At 37.4% G+C, this 27,583-nt stretch overlaps 1 protein-coding gene across 1 annotated transcript in view; it reads left to right on the top strand.

The window, feature by feature from the left end:
* The window catches only part of LOC125230867 (rootletin-like), a 105,288-nt gene that overhangs the window by 31,819 nt on the left and 45,886 nt on the right, over nucleotides 1–27,583 (top strand). The window lies entirely within an intron of this gene.

Below are 27,583 nucleotides of genomic sequence, written 5' to 3'. Positions count from 1 at the left end.
TCACGAAACATGGCTAAGAACACTCCCGACGAACTCAGTTTTCAGACAAAAAAAAACTAAATCTAAATTGGTTCATCCGTTCGGGAGCTACGATGCCACAGACAGACACACACACAGACAGACAGACAAACAGACAGACAGACACGTCAAACTTATAACACCCCGTCGTTTTTGCGTCGGGGGTTAAAAAACAGTCCTCCGACAAGCGCTGGTGGTCTAGCGGTAAAAGCATGCGACTTTCGATCCGGAGGTCGCGGGTTCGAACCCCGGCTCGTACCTATGAGTTTTTCGGAACTTATGTGCGAAAAGTCATTTGATATTTGCCAGTCGCTTTTCGGTGAAGGAAAACATCGTGAGGAAACCGGACTAATAAGGCCTAGTTACCCTTCGTGTTGGAATCTCGTATAAGTAGCTATGTAAGTGCGTGCGACTTTCGTTCCGGAGGTCGCGGGTTCGAACCCCGGCTCGCACCATTGAGTTTTTCGAAACTTATGTGCAAAATGTCATTTCTTATTTGCCAGTCGCTTTTCGGTCAAGGGATACATCGTGAGGAAACCGGACAAATTCCAATTACGTCTAGTTAACCTTCGGGTTGGAAGGTTAGATGGCAGTCGCTTTCGTAAAAACTAGAGCCTACGCCAAATATTGGGATTAGTTGTCAAAGCGGACCCCAGGCTCCGATGAGCCGTGGCAAATGCCGGGATAACGCAAGGAGGATGATGATGTGGGTAAGTCTTATAAATCTGATTTCGTGAGCCAAATTCGGCAGTAACCCTTAGTATATAAAACCGTTAATCCCGTTTTGCGGGATAAGTTACCGAATCATGACTGTAGATAAAATGTTATTGAATTAAGACATGTCTTTCATCTGTCTGTCCATGTCCGTCTGACCAGGAGTAGGGGCATTTTAGAATTTGGGTCCCCCCAATTAGCGTAAGTTGTTAACAAAAATTAACTCGCTGTCAGTTTTGTGACGACAATTAAGCATAAAATCTGTCTAAAAATTTACTTTTTTCACACTCTGAATGTTGATTATCGCTTAAAGTTTACGTAATTAACACAAAAACAATATTTTTATTGAAATTTCATGCTTAATTATCGTCACAAAACTGACAGTGAGTTAATTTTTGTTAACAACTTACGGTAATTGGGGGGTATCAAATTCTGAAAATGTCCTTAAACGACTAAACGTTATCTCTATTACTGTAAGATAAATAATAGTAATAATAGTCAATTCGTTTATCTTTATTTGCTTTATTTGTTCTCGAGTGTTCCCACGAAAAGCAACATGTGTTGTTTGATGTTCGATGTTAGCGCCGATAATGTGTTGAGGTTTGCATTACAGATTTTACAGCTGTTACTCATACAATACGGTAATGTGTTGCGAATTTAGACGTGAAATGTGATCATTTGGTTGAACAGACATACAGTTGAAATTCAAAGGGTATATTGTAAAGGCATTAAGGGCATTAGCACACCTCGGACACTTGCAATCAAATATATGAAAGGGGCGCGTTCCTAGACTTCCTAGCACACAGTCTAAGCTCGTGTAGGTGAACGCGTACTATGCTTGTATGAGTAAAATATGACAGGTTGACTGTTCGCGTTTTTGACAGGGGGTAACTGTGAGGTAACCGAGAGGGGGTGGGCGGCACTTTCAGCGGGGAGCGGGAGTGGCCATACTGTACCTCTACGATAGTACTCTCTATTATACTGTGGCATTAGTTTAAGTTTCATGGGTATTTGGTTAACTGTAATATCATGTTAACGTATTGATAAAAATATTTAGAAATGTGACAGACAGACAGACGGACAGAGCGGCGCCATAAGCGTTCCTTTTGTACCTTTTTGGTACGGAACCCTAAAAATATAACAACACAAGAGCATGCCATTTTGCTCACGGAGGGCTATTACCACTCTATCCGCCCAACGATAGTTTGGGTGACCAGCAGGCCGGGGTCCATTCGGTCTCCCCAAGTAGGCCATTTGATTGCCTAAGCTTCACCCAATATTTCAAGGTGACCTAGCCAGAGACGAAGTGCCTTTATTTCATTTCATTTCATTTCACCTATTTCGGCATTCTTCCGAGGCCTTAAATGTAATAACCTAACCACAAAATTAAAATTTTGAAAAAACCCCCGACCGCGACATAGTTCTCCGATTTTCATGAAACATGGCTAAGAACACTCCCGACTAACTCAGCTTTCAGACAAAAAAAAGTAAATCAAAATCGGTTAATCCGTTCTAGAGCTACGATGCCACAGACAGACACACACACAGACAGACAGACAGACACGTCAAACTTATAACACCCCGACGTTTTTGCGTCGGGGGTTAAAAATAAAAACCATTAAATGTAATTGTTTCTTTCAAAACTTTATTATAGCGTGGCCTGTGTGGTGACGGGTTAAGAATTTCACCACCCCCTTTCTTCCCGTGGGTGTCGTAAAATGCGACTGTGGGATATGGGTTAAATTGTGGCGTAGGCGAGAGGCTGGCAACCTGTCACTGCAATGTCACAGTTTCGTTTTCTTTCAACCCCTTACTTGCCAAGAGTGGCACTGAAGCTTTAGTAGTTTCATGTGCACTGCCTACCCCTTTATGGGATACAGGCGTGATTGTATGTATGTATGTATGTATGTATTATAGCGTGCTACCGTGCGCGTGCGGCGCGGCGCCGGCGCGTAAATAAATGCTAAGTGGTAAAATTAGCCCGTTCACTCACCCGCGGACTCGCGACAAAATGTCGACTATTTGGCCCCTTTTATAAAAGAAAGCTTATTATAAGTTAAGTATATTCAAAATCGCTAACATTAAAGTATGTGTACAAAATGGTAGTCTTTAGAAAACGAGCAGATTTTCACCGGCGACTGATAAATAAAACATTTTTTTTTTATATTTCAATTAAAATACTTACCCCCTTATTCGTTCACTAAAGTCATCAAGCCGATAAAGTTCGTTTGTTTCTTTCCGACGTATTGGTGTGTTAGAAAGGGACAAACTAACTTTATCGGCTTGATAACTTTAGTGAACTGTGTAGCTCCTCATCATCCTCATGGCGTCATCCCGCCATACATAAGCCACGGCTTATGGGAGCCTGGGGTCCGCTTTATCAACAACTAATCTGAGCTTCCAACTTAGGGTAACTAGGCCTTATTGTGATTAGTTCGGTTTCCTCACGATGTTTTCCTTCACCTAAAAGCTACTGGCACATATCAAATGACATTTCGCACATAAGTTCCGAAAAGCTCATTGGTACAAGACGGGGTCGAAACTTACTGTGTAGCTACTAACGTTCGTAAAAAACGACTTTTGGAGCGGTTTTGCACTACGTTCCATCCGAATCCGAGAAAATAAAATTCGTCATAGCCGTAGAACTATTTGTATGGTACTTTACACACTACATCCGATCTCCGTCATCCTGGAGAGTGTGCACAGGAACTGCATGACCTGGTTCCTCCTTCCCCTTTCCATCACCGGACAAATCAGGCGCGGGGAGCGATTTCAACCTTACGTTGTCGACCTACCTTTCATTCGCACGAAGAGGTTTGCCTCTTCTTTCCTAATGCGAACTGCTAAGGAATGGAACATGCTCCCTTCATCTGTATTCCCGGCCGAATACAATCTGGGTGTATTCAAGTCAAGAGTGAATAGGCTATTACTGAACCAGTGAGCTACAACTTCGGCCTTGTCGTCACTTTCCATCAGGTGCGACTACGGTCAATCACTGACCAGTTTATAAAAAAAAAGTCTTTCCGTTATTCATAATTTTACCTTTTTTTTTTAATACTACGTCGGTGGCAAACAAGTATACGGCCCGCCTGATGTAAAGCGGTCACCGTAACCTATGGACGCCTGCAACTCAAACAGTGTCACATGCGCGTTGCCACCCCATTAGAAACTTGTACATTCCCTTTTGCTGTGTTAAGTACACAGCAAAAAGGAGTGTACAAGTTCTAAGGAGGGTTCGGGTTGCCGACGACTCAAAGGACAATAAACGGAACAAGTTAGTTCCGTAAGTCCTCCCGTTATCAGCATACCACACCCTCGTTGAGCTCTGGCAGCCTTACTCACCGACAGGAACACAACACTATGAGTAGGGTCTAGTGCTATTTGGCTGCGGTCTTCAGTAAGGCGGAGGCCTTCATTCACGCTAGCTTTCCGAATATATTTTACCAACTGGTGCATCGTTCTGGAATGCGGCACGGAAAACGCATAAAATGCGTTATGCGCCGACACGCATAATTAACGTTTATAAACACAAGAAATATCAGTTTACAGGAAATTACCCAACCCTCCCAAACTCGACTTTATCTCTTTTGTAGCAGACTTGATATTAGTTCATAATCATCTCTTTTTTCGCTGTTTTTGATTGTAAACGACGGTCGTTGGTTTGATGCATATAAAAATACGAATTCGCACGATAGAGCGGTTTTCCACTAGGTACGTCCGATCCGAATCTATGACGGATCTTATTTTCACGGATTTAGAATTCGGATACCTCCCGGTATACCTAAAGGCGGGGATACCTTCAAGTCTAAGAAAAAAACGTACCTCAGTACCATACAGAAAAAGGTACGGTGGCCTAGATGGCGTTACACCTTTGGGGGACGCTCAGCTAGATGGCGCTAATATTGATATTTGACATTTCAACACATATCGAGCTAAAAATATGGGTCAAATTGTCAAAACTGAGGTTCGAGAGTTTTAAGCCTGTGTCAAGAGATGGCAGTCTATGCACTGTGATTACACATTTTACTTCGACAGTAACTCTCTAATAATACTCGAGAATGCCCATTACATCTGGTAGGGCTTTTTTGCAAAGTATTTCCGAAGCTGTAGTAACATCCCATACAACCATTTCAGTCGCAAAATCTTCAAATCAGTAACTAACTGTCAAATGTGACATAACGCGTGGTAACGGCGTGCAAACAATGCGACCGTATTGATACAATAACAAAATGTAGTCGTCGTGTGCACTCGTTACGGTAACAAAATGTGTACGAATTTGTGGCTGTCAATGTCACTGTCAGAATGACTTTTAACGACACTTTATTAGTCGACGTTTGCACACATAACGGTAACAACATGTGGATGAATTTGTGGCTGTCATTGTCACTGTCAGAACAGTTTCTGACAGTGACATTGACAGAATTTGTATACACATGTGTAGGTCTGATTACCGAACTGCTCCTAAACCACTGTATCCGCAAATGACAATCTGAAATACGAAGGTTTCTCAAACTGTCTTGTGAAGTTGTGGACTGGTTGCTTTGAATCATTTAAATATGAGCGAATTAAATAATAATAAACGACGACGACCATTTAAGCACTCTTCGACATTTTATAGAAATGTGGGAAAGTTAAGAAAAGTGCAGAATGATAATACAAATAGATAAGCACTTTATAGTTACTTAATGTATTAAATATATAATTTTTAATTCTTATTGATAAAAATGAAGTGTAGTGTTGCTTTACACAATAAAAGTAGGAATCAAATGAAATAGAGTATTTACTGTGATATTAATAGAATTTCTGTTGCGCAATGATAGTTTTTTTCAGTACAGATGCTGCTTTTTTAACGCAGTAGTGCGAGCAAATCAAGCAATGATTCATTTCTTGTTTGGTCGAAACTCTTAGCTTAGATTTAGGTACTGAAAATCGTCGTACGATACACGTGCGAAAAGGACATTCACAACTCGTGTCGATTTAAAACACTCCCTTCGTTCGTGTATTAATTTATTGCTACTCGTATCGATTTTCCTCTTTTCCGCACTCGTATCTACAAGTATTTTGTTTGGGTTACAAAAAAAACACATTATTTACTCTACTACGTTTTATTTATGTCTCTTTAACATTACAAATTTGTAGACACTTATCTATACAAAAATCTTGACAAAAGAAGTACAGATCGCTGAAATGAATGTTGATAGTAATATTAATGAAGACTACTTCAACAAGTGTCAATTGTGAAATTCCGCACAATACTAGTTGCTCTATAGAAGACCATAATAATATGATCCCCGATCCTTTACAACCCAGCAGCTCGGTACGCACGTTACAATTTTTTTTTAATCTTCTTTAGTGAGGGCAACTGAGTACGACGGCATATTTAATTGTTTATAAAGTTTGAGGATACCTGAAAAAAATGAATACAAGAAGCCATTCTGCTTTCGGTCACGCGTGTACGCTGCGACCATTTTGCGACCGTTTGTTGACCGTTTGGTGACCGTTTGGCGACTGTTTTTTACATGGAATATTACCGTCTTAATCCATATTTTAACAACTTTATTGGTTTTCTAGGCATTATTTTTATTATTTCAGTATAGTATATGCACCAGAGCACTAAAACTTCACCAATCAATATACATAACACGCAAACACCGAGTAGTCAATAATATTATTACTGGTTAAACTGAGGTAAATTGATGGCGCGTTGATAAATTTAGACTTATTTTATGAAATCACTCGAGCAATTTAATTGGCCATGGTAATTAGCCCACATTATATTACAAATGCAAACAATATTTTATCTTTAACAAATTCTTACGCCATTACATTTTAATGTCAAATGATTTTATTTCTTTTTTACTTTGACGTCTCTGACAGTCGCCATTTGAAAAGAATGAAATGAACGAATGATTTTGGGAAAGTAGTCGCCAAACGGTAACAATGTGTGCACGCGTAGTGCACACTTCTGTCACTTCTGTGACCATTTGTGCCTGTTACCAATCGTCCCCATTTGGGTCGCCGCGACTAAACGTCGACCGTACTGCGACTAAGCATTGAGACCCGAAGACCTGTGTGTACACAAAATAGGAGGATTTGCGTAGGAACGGCGACCGATTATGGTTATATGGGATTGGGTACTTTGATAACGATCTACAAATGATGATAAGTGGCAAGTATGTAATCTGTAAGCTATTTTAAATCCAGGCTAACAACAGTACCTGTTTTTATTTCATAACGACACAGATGTATATATATGCGTAATACGGAAGCACTATTTTCTTTATCATACACTTTATGTTGACCTAATAAGATACTTTTAATCATTTACGCTGGCCAAATAACCTAAAAACTGTTCAATGGAAAATCAACGTTACTTTCTAAGTCGTAAGACTCAGTTGCTTCATAAAAATGGGAACCTATATTTTAAAATACACTGACATATGTTATATTTCAGCCAATTGAATTAAAATGGGTTTTGAGTGCTACTTGATTCAATTATGTGAGTATAGGCCTGTAATTGGTTACGAAATGAGGTGCAGGGAATTCGAAAATCAAAAGGGATGGGTTGCGGAAGTGGAATTATCTCCACTTGTAAATTTTTTCAGAAGTTGCAGAGGTAAATATTTCACGTTTTTAGTTCAGAATAAAACTTTAATACCACTGAAAAAACTTTAATACTTACCACTGAAAATTTACCGGCGCAACAACTTCATCGCTCTGTTCATCAATTCAATTCAAAATATCTTTATTCATGTAGGCCTAGTTACAAGCTCTTATGAATAGTTCATTACATATATATTATGATCTTAATCTAACCTAATTATCAGAGCAATTTATTGTTGTAAATTATTGTTCATAATAATATTGAGTCTATAATATACAATTCCATATAAAAATAATCGTTAAACAAAAAATATATAATTAGGTATATGTATATATAAAAATACATGTCTAGAATATTTCTAGGAAAAATCCAATGTCCAAAAAAATACAATATTAATTTCATCAACAATAATAATAATAAAAAACGTAAAAATAAGAAACCATTTCGAATAACAATTAATCCCACGTTGTTTTATCATTCATGTAGTCTTGTGTTGTATAATAAGCTTTGGAAATGAGTACACGCTTTACATGATTCTTAAATTTATTAATTGACAAGTCAGTAATATGATTCGGAAGTTTATTATAAAATCGAACACAATTACCCATGAATTACCCATGATTGTAATATGATGATGTAACGTGTAAATTATTATTTATGAATAAATGATTGAATTGAATTGAATGATTTTTTAATTTTACAGAGCCGTGTGAAGGGCACCGCGAGTTTATGTTCATTTCTAGTATTTATATTATGTACATCACAGTTTTTCTTAAAATTACAAATGTTTTTATGTACATACATAATATTCTCATAAATATATTGACAATGCACTGTCATTATATTAATGTCCTTAAATTTATCTCTAAGTGAGTCTCTATGGTTCATTTTATATATTGCTCGAATAGCCCTCTTCTGCAGAATAAATATGGTATTTATCTCTGAAGCACTGCCCCAAAGTAAAATACCATATGACATAATGCTGTGAAAGTAACTAAAATAAACTAATCGAGCTGTTTTCACGTCTGTTAACTGACGGATCTTGCTCACTGCAAAAGCTGCAGAACTAAGTCTATTCGAGAGGTTAACAATATGGGGACCCCACTGAAGTTTGGAATCTAAGGTTATACCAAGAAAAACTGTACTATCTACCAGTTCCAATTCCTCATCCTTCACAACGACACTTGTTTGCTCATTCCTTACGTTACTATTAGTGACAAACTTAATACATTTAGTCTTTTTTTCATTTAATAATAAATTATTAACATTGAACCAGTTCACTACTTTAGAGATAGCATTGTTTACATCACTGTGAGCTTGTTGCTGTCGTTTGAGTTTGAAAATAAGTGAGGTGTCGTCTGCAAACAATACTATATCATGGTGGGTCTTTACAAGGAATGGCAAGTCATTTATGTAGATAAGGAACAGGAAAGGCCCCAATATTGATCCCTGTGGTACACCCATAGAGATCAATGACCCAGTTGATCTCTGTCCATTGACATCTACCCTTTGTATTCTACCATTTAAGTAGGACTTGAGTAAATCTTCATCTTTTCCGTGATTATTATTCTTTGTTGCCAACTCTGCCTTTTCGAGAAATAAAACTTTAATGAGCGAACAGCAGTCTCTTGAAATATAACGCCATAAACAATTTAATTATGAATGATACTAAAATATAGACTATCGCCGTTATTAATAATGTTTGTTTCAAGTTTATGATGAGGTATAAGTTATTTTTGTTTAGGTTATGGCTGTTATGAAATTCAACTTCAAGTTTCTGGTAAGGTACAGCGGGGCAAATCTCGACTGGGGGGCAAATGTAACTGGTCCATTTTTTTCCATGTTTTACAATGTTTGCATTATTAATTAGAGTGTCCACCGGTTATAGAGGTATATGGTAGGCGTGTTCAGTGGATACATGTAGAACAACATCATAGTGTAATAATGGAAAAAATGGATCAGTTACAATTGCCCCCCAGTCGAGATTTGCCCTGCTGCATTATGTGTTTAGTATGAAACAGTGCATTAGTTAGACGTACCATATTATTCAAAACTATAAAACTACTGAAAAAAAATCATGTTAGTGCAAAAATAAATGGTGAGGTGAGGAGAGGAGGTGAAAATGATAATAATTATACACTTTATCTACTCTATAAACAAAAACATAAATTTTTAGTAGCTGACTTTATTATCTACTAGCTTTTGCCCGCGGCTTCGCTCGCGTTAAAAAGATACAAAAAGTAGCCTATGTCACTCTCCATCCCTTCAACTATCTCCACTTAAAAAATCACGTCAATTCGTTGCTCCGTTTTGCCGTGAAAGACGGACAAACAAACAGACACACACACTTTCCCATTTATAATATTAGTATGGATATCATAGTCGATTATTATATTTACAAAAGCTGTTAATAGGCTAGTTTCCTATACTTAAAATAAAATATTTTATGCAGTGCACGAAATTAAGTACCACATAATTAGAAGAAAAATATGGACAGTAGTTGTATTTGAACATAATTTCTATTTAAGTCAAAGAGAAAGATATAAAGTAAATGAATTGACCGTGACGTCACTCCTCAGTATTTCATAGTAATTCCATATTAGTAAATCGTTTTGACAGTTCTTAAAAAGAAACTGATTTGACTAGTAGGAAACTAGCCTATTGACAATATACATATTTCGTGACATGTATAAGTTGTATAACATAATTTAACTGTGTATTTTTTGTATCATGACTTCCACTGCTTTTTCCTCATGCCCATGTGTCTTAGTACTTGATTCCAGGAAGTGCATAATCAGTAGTAATTATTTAATCATCGAGAGTCGTTAGAAAAGCAAAGGTCGGGGACCCTAATTGATAATGAAGGGAACACATGGCTTGGGACACTTATAGGGATCAATGCACCATTGTAAACGAATGGGTGCCGATTTTTGAATCTCGGCCGTTCGATTTCGTGAAATTCGTTCAATAATATCTCCACTACTAGCGATTTAAATTCTACTAACAGAACCGAAAACGAGTGGTCATTACCACTAGTTTTAAAATTACTAGCCGTCCTTTTTCAAAAATAGCATTACGTCGTTTTCCACAGACTTTCGAACGGAGAATTCGTGCGCTCGAAATTCAAAAATCGACCCCCTGTTCGACATTTTGATAAATTATAATAATGGATCGTAACAAATAGAAATCCGTGATCTCTGCCTACCAGGTTGGGAAAGAGGCGTGATTGTATGTGTGTATAATAATGTATGGTTAATGACAGGGTTAAGCCATCGCGATAGGTATCGAAAATATTCACACAATTCTTTTTAGTGATCGATATTATTAATCCTATTGGCATATAACCCTTAATTTGGCAAAAAATAGTCATAAATAGTCATGAGTGAATCAATAGGTAGTTCTAATTAGGTACTCTGATTTGAAAAAAAACACAAAAAAAAATTGTCATGTTCGTCAGGTTCACAGATGTCATATATACCATAGATCAAGCAAACGTATCTACTTAGCGTGTCAAATGAACTCAGTGAAATCCACTGAGTTGTCCGTCTTTAATCGCAGCTTGCAGCTTTCGGGCGTCAATTTTTGTAAGTTGAAGTCAATCGAAACATAAAAGATGCCTCGTTACGTGATATTCAATTGCAACAACACAAAAATTATGAACAATCAAGAGCCTGAGACATATTTAAAATTACAGGCAAGAAACAACTTCAGTACAAAATTTGACACGCTCGGCCCCTATACAAATAGATGAACTTGTTTCTTCTATATAAATAAAGTTCTGTGGTCAGGTTATTGTCCAATTAAGGGCTAAGTTATTTATGCCAATTTTAGCAATTTTTTTTCTCACAAGAATATAAACAAAGGAAAAAATCTTTATTCTCAAGCTTAACAGATTTTTTTTAATACTGCGTCGGTGGCAAACAGGCATACGGTCCGCCTGATGGAAAGCGGTCACCGTAGCCTATGGACGCCTGTAACTCAAGGGGGGTCACATGCGCGTTGCCAACCCATTAAAAACTTGTACACTCCCCTTTGCTGTGTGAAGAACACAGCAAAAAGGAGTGTACAAGTTCTAAGGAGGGTTTCCCAAAAGTTCGGTAAATCGTGATATATTCATCCTCCTCCTTGCGTTATCCCGGCATTTGCCACGACTCATGGGAGCCTGGGGTCCGCTTTGACAACTAATCCCAAGATTTGGCGAAGGCACTAGTTTTTACGAAAGCGACTGCCATCTGACCTTCCAACCCGAAGGGTAAACTAGACCTTATTGGAATTAGTCCGGTTTCCTCACGATGTTTTCCTTCACCGAAAAGCGACTGGCAAATATCAAATGACATTTCGCACATAAATTCCGAAAAACTCATTGGTGCGAGCCGGGGTTCGAACCCGCGACCTCCGGAACGAAAGTCGCACGTATTTACCTCTAGGCTACCAGCGCTTAATCGCGATATATTATTTTACTAAATTCATCTTTTACGGACCCATATCAGGATGTCCATGTTAAAATAATGTCCATAATATTCCCGCCGCTCCCAAATCTTTATTCGGAACCATTCACGTAAATATTACGACACCTCTGTTTACGTTAACGTAAACTGCACGTTAACGTGTAACGGGACGATTTCCTTACTGCGACTGACTCCAAATACGGATACTTTCATTCAACAAGACGCGCGCTCTGGTCCTTAATGTCGTAAAATTAAAGGTGAGATTTAATATTCTGCGTGTCTTTGTGAATGACATGATAGTTATGGCGCTTCCGTGTACTAATTTGATTTTATGTGTGCGATGATTTGTGTGTCACGTTTTTAGGAGCGGTAAACGGTTTGTTTTGGACTGTGATTATGAATTTTTAATGAAGGTACAGACTATGACGGTTCAACAGACTTCCAAACTAATATTGCAATTCAAAATTTTTCAGGATCGTATTTTAGCAATGCTGTTTGCAATTTTGAATAGATATCAGTGTAAGAGGTTGTATTATACGCCACATAATACATATAGACACGAACAGCCAACCGACAGCCTAAACAGTTACTTATCTTAAAAGATATTGTAAAATACATTAAGAAATAATTCTTAAAGTTCTCTTTTCATGGAGTCGAAAATGGAAGTTTCAAATTTTATATTCTTTAATCAAAATCTCCTAGGATATTAAAACTAGATACAGATGCTTATACATTGTTAACTATATACATTTGAATATGTAGATGCCGTTTTAATCTAGATTAATTCTAGGCATAAACTAGATCACAACAATAATTTATTAATCCTTTAACAATGTCATTCTAACCATAACTTCCTTCTATTTGTCCCCTTCCCTCCGCTTTATTGAATGGAAGGACAATTGATGTCACGGGCGTCAAGGTTAGGCCACCCTGAAGACTTTTATAACCTAGATCGAATAACATACGGGCAGATACAAATGTAGAGAACGCGAATAAACTGTAGGAGGCAGCACTGGAGCCTTCTCTTACTTGACGCAAAGTATTTTGTGTAACAAGTTTGTTATTTTGCTTCTAGATGGTAGATAGACAGGTCCTCCAACGCATACGGTCCTTGTCAATATTATTGCCAACTGCCAAATTGTATGAACAATAAGGGCCAGTTGCATCAACCTCAGAGAACAGACACATCAACGACACGCAAGTCTAGGGAAATTTCTATACCAAAAAATTAACTCTAAATTTGGTAACAGACGGTTTGGTGCAACCGACCCTTAGAGTCCCCCCACATCTGGCGTCTCGCGAGCGTAGCGTTGGGCCAACTGTATGGCAAAGCCTGACGTCGCGTCGGTGCGACGTCGACGCGGCGTCTTTTTCCATACAGTTGGCCCGACGCTACGTTCGCGAGACGCTAGATGTGGGGGACCCTTCGACACACAAACCGCTAATGTAGCCATGATTTTTGTAGCAGCATAAAGCAATTTGTAGCTGTAGGACGTAATTGACGTGATTAGTTTGAAAATATCTTACGCTCAAAACTACTTAATGATTAAACCATGTGCATAACAACTGTAGATCGTCATACATTTTTGCCACCGGCGTCGCTCCCGTTTTATTATACTTGCTACCTGTCATACCTAATTGTCCCTTCCACATATCATCCTATTTTAAAAATTATCAATTACACACTTTGAGTAATTATGTTAACGAAGTAATAATTACTCAATGATTACACAGTCTGCACAGAACCACCCACAAAGAATCGCCATCACAGCCAAGTTTTATAACAAAAGATCATATCTCTAATACCAACAGGATATCTAATCATTACATAGATACATATACCTTACTTCATTGTAATAAGAATCACGGAAGATCTCCTGTATAGTATTTTTTTTCTTCATAGTAGGTATACGAAGTTTTTGACAATAAGTAATCCTTCTTTATAACGGCTTAAAGTCCATCATATCATGGCTCAGTAGTAACTACTGAGCCATGATATGCCAACAACTGTTGTTGCTTTTAGTACACCGGCTAGAAGAAAACCTCTATTATCAAGACATTAAAGTGCACGTTCAGATATTTTGACCACGTTCTCCGTTCCGATATACCTGACGACAGTTACTGCTGGAAGTTGTAAGTACGTCTTTTTGAACCTGAGTAGTTTCGTCTTTTAATTAGTTACGGGAGGAAAGTGCGTGAAGCAGGATGTCAGGTCTATATCGGGAGTAGGGGGAAAACAGGGGTGTGCATTTTTGTTTATATTTTCAGCTGAATGGACAGTGTCAATGGTCAAGATTTTAGTACGTTTTTTTTCACATGTATTGTAGTTTTAGTGAAAACTGTGTCACTCTTTTGATTAGATAGAGAAAAGTGATTGTGAGGCAGGATGTCAGTCTATATCGGGACTAGGGGAAACAGGGATGTGCACTTTTGGAAGATTGATGATGATGACGTGTTTGACAGAAAAACCTATGTTATACTAAACTAGTTTTTTCCCGCGGCTTCGCTCGCGTTGTCCAAAATTGGGAGATGCTCCATACGAACCCCCCATTTTGGGGAAGCGGGGGATTAGAAAGAGACAAAAAGTAGCCTATGTCACTCTCCATCCCTTCAACTATCTCCACTTAAAAATCACGTCGTTTCGTCGCTCCGTTTTGCCGTGAAGGACGGACAAACAAACGGACACACACACTTTCCCATTTTATAATATTAATATAGATCACAACATTCACAACCCTGACTGGTCAAAGCGCAGATCCGCATTAGAAATTATGGCCGATTCTTTTTAAATCCTCACGAGCAAAATAGATCGAGCATGTGACAAGGGATACGTTTCCATTTTAAACCTTATTTCAATGTGGCAAGGCTGACGAATAGTGGTATAAAAGGCAGAAGAAAGTCCATCTAAAGAAATGTTCAGAGAATCATGGTTTCTGTGAAACCGTTTTTCGGTTTATTCTTCCGGAGAGAAAACTGTGGTGTCGACGACATACATGAAATTCGAGTACCTTTAAACTCTTTACAGACGCATAGGTTTCCAGATTTTTACAAAATACAGGGTCTTATTTAATAGAATCCCGTGAGCTCTAAAACAGAACACCCATACATACAAAAACAGACATTTACTTCCAGCGTCAAAATTAAAGATGTTTTCAACTGGTCTTTTTGTTATGTCAATAAAAATATATAATAAATTGCCAGACGAAGTAAAAGAGGAAACTACTGAAACAGCGTTTCTCCGCAAACTGAAAAAATTACTAATTAGCAAATGTTGAACTTTAAATGAATATGTAAATGATGATTTTAGCGAACTTTAGATATATTTTAGCCATGTATAAATGTATACTCAAGTCTAATTATAAGTGCCTTACTCTATATCTTGCTGCGCCCAACAGGGTACATAATGCGTATATATAGTTATATCCCACCTGTGTAACCATTATATGCAATAAATGATTGAGTACTAAGTACAAAATCATAGCTTTGCTGTCTAATCAGAAACATATATTTGCTTCTCTCAGTCAATACTTATACAAAAACCTGATTGTTCGTTATTAGTAGGTATATCAGTAAAATAGTGAGGCGTCTGTTAATATAAAAAAAGTCCTTGTCAAATCTTCTAAGTCAATCAACTCCTTCCAGAGGCCATAGTTCGTAAATACAAAAACAGATGTTTTCCAAACAGTGGGCTCTGTAACCACCTGCCATGTGTGACATGTACTGAAAGTGTGGTGGCCTAAAAAATAACATGGCTTGATGCTGAACAACTGAAATATGTAAGCTTGGGCACAGTGGTTATAGTAACAGTAGGTACATTTATAATGATTTATAGTCTGTTATGCATAATAAAAAGTATTTAATTCAGTTTTTCATATGACGCATTTCTTTGTCTGCGAATGTGTCTATTATAATAATGGAGGTACAGTCAACCAATTGGAACCCTAGGCCACTGTAGAACTATGTCACAGTGACGTTATAAATCAGATTGTAAGAAATCTCTTACTGATTGTCATTTTGACATGGTTGTAGAGTGGCCTAGGGTTCCAATTGGTTGACTGTACATAGATAGATATGGGTGGGTCATTGGTTGGATATTAGATACGACACATTAAAGCGCATAAGCAAGTATTGAAAGTCGGCTACATTCTTTTGCTCATCGGCGGAAAGACGCCAGTCTGTCGGTGTTTTACAGGTTGCACATCGGGGAGTGTGCTCAAGAGCTACACGAGCTTATTCCACCGTCCCCATTCTAATACCATCGGACTCTTAGACGCACGGCCGGTTTCCATCCTTTCTTGGTAGATATTCCGCGAATTCGCACGAAGCGCTTTGCTTCTTCTTTTCTTATGCGCATCCCGAGCTCATATAACCCGGCGACCTTCAAATCAAGGGTGAACAGGCATCTTCCGGGCCAGCTCACTCCATCGTAGACCAAGTCTTTGCCTTTGGCTAGTCTGTGGTCAAGAGTAAGCACATTCATAATAAAAATAATAAAAAAAGACAAATCTGACCACCATGTTACCATGTATAATCTTTTTTGTTAATGATAGTTTTAAAAACTATGAACAGGCGGAGAGGCTTGAGTTGTGAACATTTAAAAATATAATAGGTTAAAGGCCTAATAAATGAAATGTTCCATCTTTCTCAAGCGAATCAGTGTAAAGTTACCCCTGTGACTTTGCGTTCAATATAAAAGATTCATTTATTTCATCTTATTACAGTCTCCCCTACTGTTCCCCTCTACACTATCCACAGGATACTAACAGAAAAAACAACATACAACATCCCATCCTCAGTCTACACGCGACCGGGTATCGTGACGGACGTCTGTTACGTCAATCGGACTTGTGACGTCTCGTGATACAAATAAGGTTACAACTGGCCAGTGCGAAGTGACGGTTTTTAATTTAGAAGCTGTTGGCTATGTGATTGTCAGTTGTTTTTGAATTCGTTCGAAACGGTTTAGGGAGATTCGATTTTCGAATTGGTGTCTAATTTGGTTTTGGAATAAGTGTTGTAGTTTTTGTGTCGTTTAGAGAAGTGTGACAGTTTGGATTTATTTTGTTTTTCTTCCGATAGAGTTTTGGTTACTGCTGCATTAGAAATATGTTAATTGATACATTATGTGAGGAAATTAAATTATAGATAAGGATGGATGGAAAATAAGTGTATACAATATACTCAATTTTAGGCCTATATCTGAACTTTTCGCATTCGTCAATATTTTGTATCTCCTTGTATCACTTTCAAGTAAAACTATTCGTCTGTATTTTGTGAAAATTATGTATTTGTGAAGTGATATTGGTATTTCTAGAAATTGCACATAATGAATATACCTAATACCTATTAGTTACATGACTTATCAAAAAACGAATGTCTAGTTATACTGTCTTTAACCTGCCACATGCAACTTGTTTTAGAGTAGAAAATAATTCTAATAAAAATATCGCAGCTTACACAGAGCAGAAAGCTCCCTTCTCTCATCCCCTCGCGCAGAATAATTGATATAAAAGCTCACTCCATTAAATAAATCATTTATTATAGCATTTTAAACCACAATAATGCCTGTGTGGTGACGGTGCCTGTGTGGTGACGGGTTAAGAATTTCACCACCCCCTTTCTTCCCGTGGGTGTCGTAGAAGGCGACTATGGTATATGGGTTAAATTGTGGCGTAGGCGAGAGGCTGGCAACCTGTCACTGCAATGTCACAGTTTCGTTTTCTTTCAACCCCTTATTTGCCAAGAGTGGCACTGAAGCTGTTGTAATTTCATGTGTTCTGCCTACCCCTTTATGGGATACAGGCGTGATTGTATGTATGTTGTATGTATGTATGTAAACCACAATAATCCTTATGGTTGATTTGCTTTGCTATACTTGACGATCACGTTAACTCTAACTACAAGAACTTTGATTATTTAAATGATATTGATTTGAGCGTACGCATGCATTTTTTTTTTCAAAAGTGTTTAATTGTGTGTGTGCACAGGAAAACGTCCCACTTTGTCGATTGCTGTAAAGCCGCTTTGTCAGTTTATTCATATAAAGATACAAGTAAATCTCGCCTTAATGGTAACCGACAAAGTAGAACGTTTTACGAAACGCACTCACATTTTTTTCTTAACATTACAGTAAATTTAAAATAACATTATGCTTGCTTATTTAATATGTAGATTTTTTTTGCGTTTTTGACAAAGCTTTGTTCACGGAACGCTGTCTAGTCTACATTTTTTTTCGTCTAATCAATGGCCGTTTTGCAAAACTAAACGATGCGAACCGATGTCAATTAATAAGCAAAGAAGATCAAGTATTATAGAGAGTTACTGTCAAAGTAAAATGTGTAATCACAGTGCATAGAGTGCCATCTCTCGACACAAGCTTAAAACTTTTGAACCTCAGTTTTGACAATTTGGCCCATATTCTTAGCTTGATATGTGTGAAAATGTCAAATATTAATATTAACGCCATCTAGCTGAGCGTTCCCCAAAGGTGTAACGCCATCTAGGCCACCGTACCTTTTTCTCTAGGGCTTTGAGGTACGTTTTTTTCTTCGACTTTATCCGTCTATACGGAGTTACATATGTCTTTGTTAATAAGTAAGCGTAGAAACTGCCTCGATTCAATAAATTAATTGCAGTGCATTGTAAACTGTAATAACTCTCATAATTGATTTGCTGCACTGCTCTTCACGATGGCGATGGCGTTTATTGCTCTTCAGCGAGATTGTTATGATTGATTTGAGCGCCAGTACATTTAGTTGGGGAGTTGATTACTCGCAATGACTATTATACGTTTTTATTCTTATTTATAACCTTCAAAACTAAAATTTAAAAAAAAAAAACCCCGACCGCGACATAGTGGTCCGATTTTCATGAAACATGGCTAAGAACACTCCCGAGTAACTCAGCTTTCAGATAAAAACAACTAAATCCAAATCGGTTCATCCGTTCGGGAGCTACGATGCCACAGACAGACACACACACACAGACAGACAAACAGACAGACACACAGACAGTCACGTCAAACTTAAAACACCCCGTCGTTTTTGCGTCGGGGGTTAAAAAGAGTAAGAATAAGTACATATGTGTACAAAGAGAATTTAAACAGCTCCAAGTAGAGAAAAACCCCTGAAAAGCTACGTGCATGACAGAGTGGCGCATGTCCAACATTATTGCTAGAGGTGGCTATTGGAACTAATTTGACACCGTACAATTTATTATAGAAAAGTTGAGAAGTGAGGGCCGCACCAGTCGTAAAATGACAAAAACAAAAATTATATACGAGATAATAAATAAACAGTAATAGATTAACTGATTGATTTCTGTGAATTAAATCAGGAACTTTCACTTATGCAGCTAAGGGGTTAAATATACACCGTGTTTTTTTGTTTTCCGTTAAATTCGAGACGCAGTTAGGTTCATCATCAGGAACCACCCTGTATATCGCTTTTTGTTAAATTCAAAAAAAAATATTTCTTTTTTTCCCTACATAATAAATGGATTAATTAGTGTGAGAGGACCTTAGTCATAACATTAAAGTCATTGTCAAGTGTTTGACGGCACATGTCAAAACAAATAACATCAGGAAGTGGTAAGGGATGTCACACACGTGTTCAGTATTTTTTTCTTTTTAATAATTCTTAGAAAAATTGATTGTATTTGAACTAAAGAATCTTCCCTTAAAGTTAACGGAATTCAATTAAAACAGGATGTATATTTTGTACAGCTCATTTAAATCTTAATAACCCTTATACAGTATAATTGATTTGCTGTACATTAGGTACTTGACGATGGCGTTTAGTGCTATTCAGTTTAATGAATAATGATTGATTTAAGCGACACTTCATTTGATTACAGAGTTTATTAATTGTTTACGCACAATCGCTTGATTATATTTTTATGCACGCGTTATACTAAAAAGTAATTAAGATAACAATATATTTACATGTTTAATGATAATGAGTGCGTATTTTAATGATTTTGTTTGTAATTAAAAATGTTATGTAGCTATCGCTGAATTTATTAGTATTACTACTAAGTACCTACTTTTTTTTTCATAAGTCTTGATTCATTAGTTTTTTTTTATAATTAGCGTTAGTGCGTTTTCACATTATCCGATCCGATATCGGATGTAGGACCGATATCCTGGACGCCATATTTGATTTTTCCTTTCAAATCCATTCAACATCCGATATTGGATCGGATAGTGTGAAAACGCACTTAGGGTCTCCTCAAACCTCAAATGTGAAATCGGCTGTCGCTGACTAAAAATAGCTCGTTATTATGCACATACGTAGTGTTCAGCTTTCCGATGCGTAAACATGTATACTAACGAGCGATTTTTGTTCGGCTAGAGCCGAATCCACGTCGATAGGTTTGGGGAACCCCTTAAAATATACTGATTGATTAAGATTATGTTATGCATCATACGTTTTAACATAAAGTCTCAAAAGTATTATAAATAAATAAGTAAAATAAATAAATATTATAGGACATTCTTACACGGATTGACTGAGCTGAGGCCCACGGTAAGCTCAAGAAGGCTTGTATTGTGGGTACTCGGACAACTATATATATAATATACAAATACTTTATATACATAGAAAACGTCCATGACTCAGGAACAAATGTCTGTGCTCATCACACAAATAAATGCACTTACCGGGATTCGAACCCAGGACCGCGGCTCAGCAGGCAGGGTCACTACCGACTGAGCCAGACCGGTCGTCAAAATTATGATTTGTAATGGAACAGTAAAACGTTGTAGTACAGTCACCGGCATAAATAAGTGATGATTTCTGTACCTTGTCGCATTTAATCAGTTGAAAACTTCGTATGACATTTCAAACAAAATGTTAATGTGACAAAGTACAGAAATCGTCACTTATTTATGCCGGTGACTGTACGATACGAGCTTACACTAGAAGGTTTATTCATTCATCCGCCAGGGGGTGATGACCTATTGATAGTCCTTTCATCTTCTAGTCTAGGGGAGATCTGGAATTATACTCTAGGGAAATTAGCGGATGTTTTTTAGGAAATTCTTGTGGAACGTTGTATTTGTCGTCGTATAGTTGTTTCAAGTAATTTTACGAATAGCCATCAGCGTAGCACTGTAAGGCCTGATTTAGACGGCGTGCGAACTCGCATGCGCTTTTAGTTACATTGCGGGCTGTTGTAAAGTAATAAATAATTTCGCTCAGGATTTTTAAGCACGTGACAGTCAAGTTGTTGTAGTCGTCGTTCATACATCCTCAGTTTTGGGGCTTCCGGTTCGAGCGCCATCTTATCTATCGCCATTTTCTTTTGCTCATTAATGTGGTTTAAAGTGTAATATCGATAGCTTATTATGCAGTAAACTAATGTTGTAGTCAGAAGCTGATGAAGAACTAATCTCAAAACGCGTTTAGCCTCTTTTTGTCGTCAACTGCCGGTAGTCCACGTGCTCTTGTAAAATCTAGCTATCAATTTACAAGTGCTAACTCATCGTAAACTGTTGTACTTGCCGTACCAAAATCACTAATTAATATTAGCTCATGTCACCTTGACACTGGCGAAATAGTCCCAATAATAGACTGAAGCCTTTTATTTAAAAAAAAATCCTCAGTTTACAACCAGTCTGTGAAACATCGTTCATTAACACAGAAATTAGAACCAGCTTCAAAACACACTATTTGCGTAGCAGGTTCGTAGAAATGCATCTGAGGCTGAGAGCAAGTTGCAATGAGGCGGACGCGTGTGACTAATATAATACAAGCATAATGAAAGAGGGTTCCAGCTTGTACACTTTGTTTTAATACTAAAAGCGGTTTCGCACTACGTCCGATCTAAATCCATGAAAATAAGATCCGTCATCTGATTTCCTTCCGTTATTCTTCGGATCGAAACTACTATACAAATGTCATTTGACTACCAAATTTAATTCAAAAACTTTTTTTTTTTTTTATTATAAATGGGCTTACTCTTGACCACAGACTAGCCAAAGGCAAAGACGTGGCCTACGATGGAGTGAGCTCGCCCAGAAGATGCCTGTTCACTCTTGATTTGAAGGTTGCCGTTATTGTTAAAGCTACTAAAAGCTTCCTGACAAAAAAAAGAAGAAGTGCGCAGAATAAGTGAAACTTCGTAACATAACCTCAAAAACATTTTTGTCAAGTGATCATCACGTTTCTGCGTTTAGTTACGTCTATCGAAATATGAAACGCACATTCTAACCAACCATTCCACCATTCAAAACCATTCTGGGCGTTCTGTTCCGTCACTGACTGAGTGAATAAGTGAATGAATGGAATGAGTGAGTCGTATTGAGCGCAATGACACTGACAGAATGTTACGCGCTGAGTAAGCGGCATTTCACGCAACGTATAACAATGACTGAGTGTTACGCGCTGTCAGTTGGACGTCGCATTAGAAGTTTCACTTCAAAAGCACCCATAAATTATTGGGCAGGTTTTTTCTAATTATAAAAATCGTCACATATAATAGGCTACTTACAGAAAACAGAGTAAGAGTATGAAAGTTTTAATTTACGGTACTTCAAAGTAAAACCAAAGTAGTCTTCAATGACCCTAAACTAGCTTTGTTTAACCTTTTCCCGAACAGCACTCCTCCCTCGTACTACGTCATTCCGTTTAAAAACAATTGAACATCAACAACACACTCAACCTTAACTCAATTGTCTAAAGCTCAATACCGTGTAGATATTTCTGGTCTAATAGTACACGTGCATCCGTTTGTATTCGTTTTTTTACTAATATCTATTTCTGTCTGTCTGTACAGCTGCTTTTGTTTTTGTACTGTTTGGGATTAGGTTCGAGTTTCGTACATGGTGGGTGTTAATTTTACTTTGATAGTTTGTTGTCAAAGTAGGGAATTAAATTGACATGTGTCGCTTTGAGTATAATTTGACTCTTGGCAGTGATTCTTTATATTTAAGGTTTGGTTACATTCAAAATTGTGTACATTTAAACGTTCAAAAATCTATATCTAGTTTGCAATTTGGCTTTCTTAATCTTTAGAACAAGCAAGCGGTCTTATTGATGGCACGGACAGTATTGAAGGGCCATGGTGGTTGTGATGACTAGCGGACTGTAAATTAAAATCTTGGTGATAGGATAATAGATTTATTTGTTTAGAACAACCGAAACATTGGGCGAATATTAGAAGAGGCAGATCTATTTATTGTTCCTATGGAAACAAGTAAACAAAAATGGTTTGAATTAAGAAAATTTATTTCTAATATCAATGTTGCCAACAATTGACGTCCTCTATCATTGATATCTTCAACACCTTAAATAATAGAACACTAAGATAAATTAAACCATACTAAAATGTAAATTTTTAGTTTAGTTTTCTAATTATTTGTTTGGGATAATTTGCCAGCATTTATAAATCAATTATTTGTTTACATACAATTCTTTTCTAACCCTTTATTTTTATGGGTAGCCAAAGATATTCTTTCTACCTCCATTTCTCCCGCATTTTAGCGTGGGTAGATGAGATGACTCACTGAATGTGTCACCAAGCTTCTACATCAGTTTAATGTTGTGACCTATTTCTCCAAATCTTCATATTTTTATGTTTAATGTGCTCTCTTCAAATCTGGCCCCGGTTTTCAAGGTATAATTTATAGTGTAACATGTTTTGATAGTTTTATATCCTTAGTGATTGATAGGTGGTTTTCGCAATTTGAAGATTTTCGTCTTTAAAATATTTTTGTGTTAATCTCGGATTTAGTTGTTATTTCGGTCATGGTCGAAAGCGAGAAAGTGTTGGTTAATCATGTTTTGATTTGTCTAGGATATGATTTTTGGTTATTTGTTTTTCTGACTTGTCGCTTTGTCCAAAACAAAACAAGGCGTCAAAACTACCACTCGTCTCGGGTGGTATCTAGTGGTAGCTTGGGTGGTATTTGTGGTACACCAGTATGATAGTTTTGTAAATATATATGTACTTTTTTCTAAAATCATCTTGATTTCATTTCATCTTGATGCCTATACTTGGTTTTGCGTATATGTTAACGTTTTTCTTTTGGTAAATAAAGCAATATGAGAAAGTTATGTACTTTTGACGCATAGTTTTATCAGCTACTTTTACTAGGTATTGATTACAGTTATTGTAAAGTGAAGTGAAATGTCAGTGAAACATAGTGTTCGTGAACATGGGTTGTGTGTGGAAACTTAGTGAAATGTGACGAGCACTATGGTGATGTTGCGGAGGTTCACGGTATGTTTATATGAGTGTCATAGTTTTTTTCTTTTATGTTTCTAAACTAAATATTGCTAAAAAACCGAAATAAATTATTCCATTGACAAAGCCCATGCCTTCTTAGTGTTCAGAGGTGGATTCGAACAAGCGTCCTCCGCTTAGGCACTCGACTTATAAATAAAGGACGCTGGTTCGAATCCAACACTGAACACTTAAAGGTTTTGGTTATTTTTTCTTTGTATGTGTAAAAAAGACAAATTCAAATTTATTTTCTATGAAAAAATAATTAATCTGTTCTTACAATAAATATAGCTATTTACAACCGAGCGGTGGAGTCGTTTGACAATTTATACAGCAGTACCTAAATTAGTATTTAAGCATTCAGATATAAAAGGGGTTAATGGGGTTAAGTGAAAAGAGAAATTACGTAAAAACAGGAGGCAGTAGCTATTTATAAACATTACACAAGTATTCCTTTCAGGGCATTTCCATCTATAAAAGTACGTGAATAGCCGCATAACAGAGCACTTAGTCCACCCATTATATTTATTACCGCACAACGACCTGGGATATATTTAGCTCACATTTATAACCTGACCAGGTGGCATGAGCATGGGTGCCCATGTTGTTTATGTGTATAAAGACTGTATCGTTAAGTATGAGGACAACTTTGAGTAGCCGTATTTATTTGCTATTATATTTTTTTCTTAAAACAAGACATAGGCTTAATAAGGCACATAATAAGGTTCACATTTTGTCCTAGAAACTCGACGTAAAGCAAGTGGTTTAGACAGTATTGACTTAATCCTCCCGAGTAACAATTACGATTCCGGACAAATGCTACTAGAAAATTCACAAAGTGCGTAAAAAACGATACGATTGCGAAAAAAAATTGTACTGTGTGAACCTCAACGACATATGATCCACAAAGCAGAATATCTGGACATAGTCTAGCCATAGTTATTTTTAAGAAATAAAGTTCAGGATCTGTGTATGGCGGCCATTTAGAGAATGTGGCATGGTGCTTCCTCGAACTCCGACTTTGATGTCGAATTTAACTATCATACATTGTTTATATCGATTTGGTTTAGGCACTGTTCAAACACCGTGAATGTCAATTAGACTTTGGCCTATGGCTAATTTTTTTATCTGTTTCTCTCATCCTGCTTGCATCAAAAATTTACGACAATCCGGAACGTTGCTCAAAATAGCGTTTTTTTTAATTATATAAATTCACCGCATTTATTCTGCAAGTACCCAATTGAAAAACCATGAAGAGGACTCTTAAAGAATATATTTTGGCAGCATATTAACCTTTGTTTGTTGAAATCGTGCAAACAGTCATTGAAATATTCTCAAATTAAGCCAGATAGGGGTTGTCCGAAATTTATTTGCTAGACCTTAATGAAAGTACCATAAAGTCTCTAAAATAAAATAAAAATTAGACTTTCTTATATCAAATAGTGCTTACCAATACCTTCAGATCATACTCTCGGAACATAATAATATAAAATTATGCACATGTCAACATTTAGACGAGGTTTGTTTTGTCCTTATACTTATCGATACAGTCCTTACTTGATTTAATATCCTATAGTTGATCTATTTCTATACGAATGCTGCTTAGACTTATGAGAGTGTTGCGAAAAGGAACAAACGACTGAGCACATATTTCGACGTTGCTCCACTTTTACCCTGGTCCAGATGTGGATCTGAATGCCCTGGCATTATTCCTGGCTTAATGATCTCAAAGCTAAACTCTGATTGCCTAAAATGTATGACGTTCGATTAAATAAATACCTAGTCCTATGAATCGCATACGACTTACTAGAGTAAAGAGTTGTTCATTCATAAAAATTTAATTTTAATTTCCAAACTCAAATGGAATTGGGCGGGGCATGTTGCCAGGCAGAGTGATGGCAGGTTGACCAAAGTGTTGACCGAATGGTGGTCGCTATCGGATGTAAGAAGCGCCTGGCATCCGTTGGCTCGTTGGGTGGACAACATTGGAAAAATTGCGGGGCACTTCTGGATGAGATTAGCCCAGGACCGGGATAAGTGATGTACACGAAGCGAGGCCTATGCTTAGCAGTGGGCGATTAATGGCTAAAATGATGATGTGCTGATAATGATGAATTTTAATTTGCTAGGGATACACCATCCGGGGATAGGGATATATTTAGCTCGCAGTTGTAACCGGACCAGGTGCTCCGATGTCGTGGTGGAACTATATTTATCTCTACACTTGATTTAAATCAAGTGTAGAGATAAATTATTAATATCGTAGTTAATCTTTATGAATGATGATGAGTCTCATTTGTCTCATACGAGTTTAAGGTTTTCTTTCTCTTTCTTTCTTCTCTTCTTTTCTTTCTCTTATTCTTCTTCTCTCTCTTTCTCTTTTAATCTTTTAATTACAGACAGATAATACAAAAACTCTTTATTTTACCTTTAATGCCATGGCTGGGGACTCAGAATAGTAAATTGTTTTAAAGGTAAACGTAATGTATGTAAATATTTCATCCTTACTATTTAGAAAAAATGGAATATAATAAATAGGAAATAAGGTCAATACGGGTAAGTCTGGCCTTGAGCGTTCAATACGTTAACCAATAATCGTGAGTAGCAAGCAGCAAAAGGTCGTATGAACTCGCAAAAGCACCTGTAACAATGAGTAAAAAGGCCAAATGTGGAGGCCATACACCCTTTTCCCCTTATGTTATGACTAAGGATGTCACGAATGTCGCATGTGTCACATTCGCGAACGCGAATGCGAATATTCAGAATGCGAATGCGAATATCGCTGAATGTCATAAAATGCTTACTATTGGTCAAAATGCCGAGTACGAACTTCACGCCGTACGAATTTGACCTATCTGCGCATGCGCGAGTCGACAGTCGACAAGTAGCAATTGGAGCGGCCGGCGCGGGCGAGGAACAAGCTGCGACTTGCACACATTCGCATTCGCATCGTTTGAAGCGAATGCGAATTTGACATAATGCAAATGTTTAAAAGAATGCGAATCTTTCGCATATGCGAATGCAAATATTCGTAACATCCCTAGTTATGACACACTTACCCGTATTGACCGTACATCTGTTGATAAATCTATTATAGCTTATTATTAGTGCTCAGACATCTGTGAGAACCCTACCCGCGAAAATATATCGAATCACTGACTTTTACTTGCGCCCAGCCTACATATGCAAAGTGTTTTATATTTTCGTTAGTATCGCCAAGACAAACACACTACAAAATATATTCTGGAGTACACAATGTTTATGTTTACTTTTCCTCGCTGCGCTATGCCCTATTTATTGCAAAACACTGACTCATGTCATGTAGGACCATTGTCGTTTTAGTTTATATGTATGAGGAAGAAAAAAGGGTTAGTAAAATCAAGTTATGATTTAATTTAAGCGTACTCAGGCCACCTTCAAGAAAAGTGTGTGCACCCATCTTAAAGGGTGGCAACGCACCTCCAACCCTTCAGGTGTTTCGGGTGTTCATGGGCGGCAGAGATCGCTTATACGATCAGGCGGCCTGACTGCTCGTTTGCCTCATAAAGGGATTCAAACCTCGAACTTCGTAGGC

This window comes from Leguminivora glycinivorella, chromosome 11, assembly GCF_023078275.1.
Source record: "Leguminivora glycinivorella isolate SPB_JAAS2020 chromosome 11, LegGlyc_1.1, whole genome shotgun sequence".
Taxonomy (NCBI): Eukaryota; Metazoa; Arthropoda; class Insecta; order Lepidoptera; family Tortricidae; genus Leguminivora; species Leguminivora glycinivorella.
This window is presented reverse-complemented; position numbering and strand designations above follow the sequence as displayed.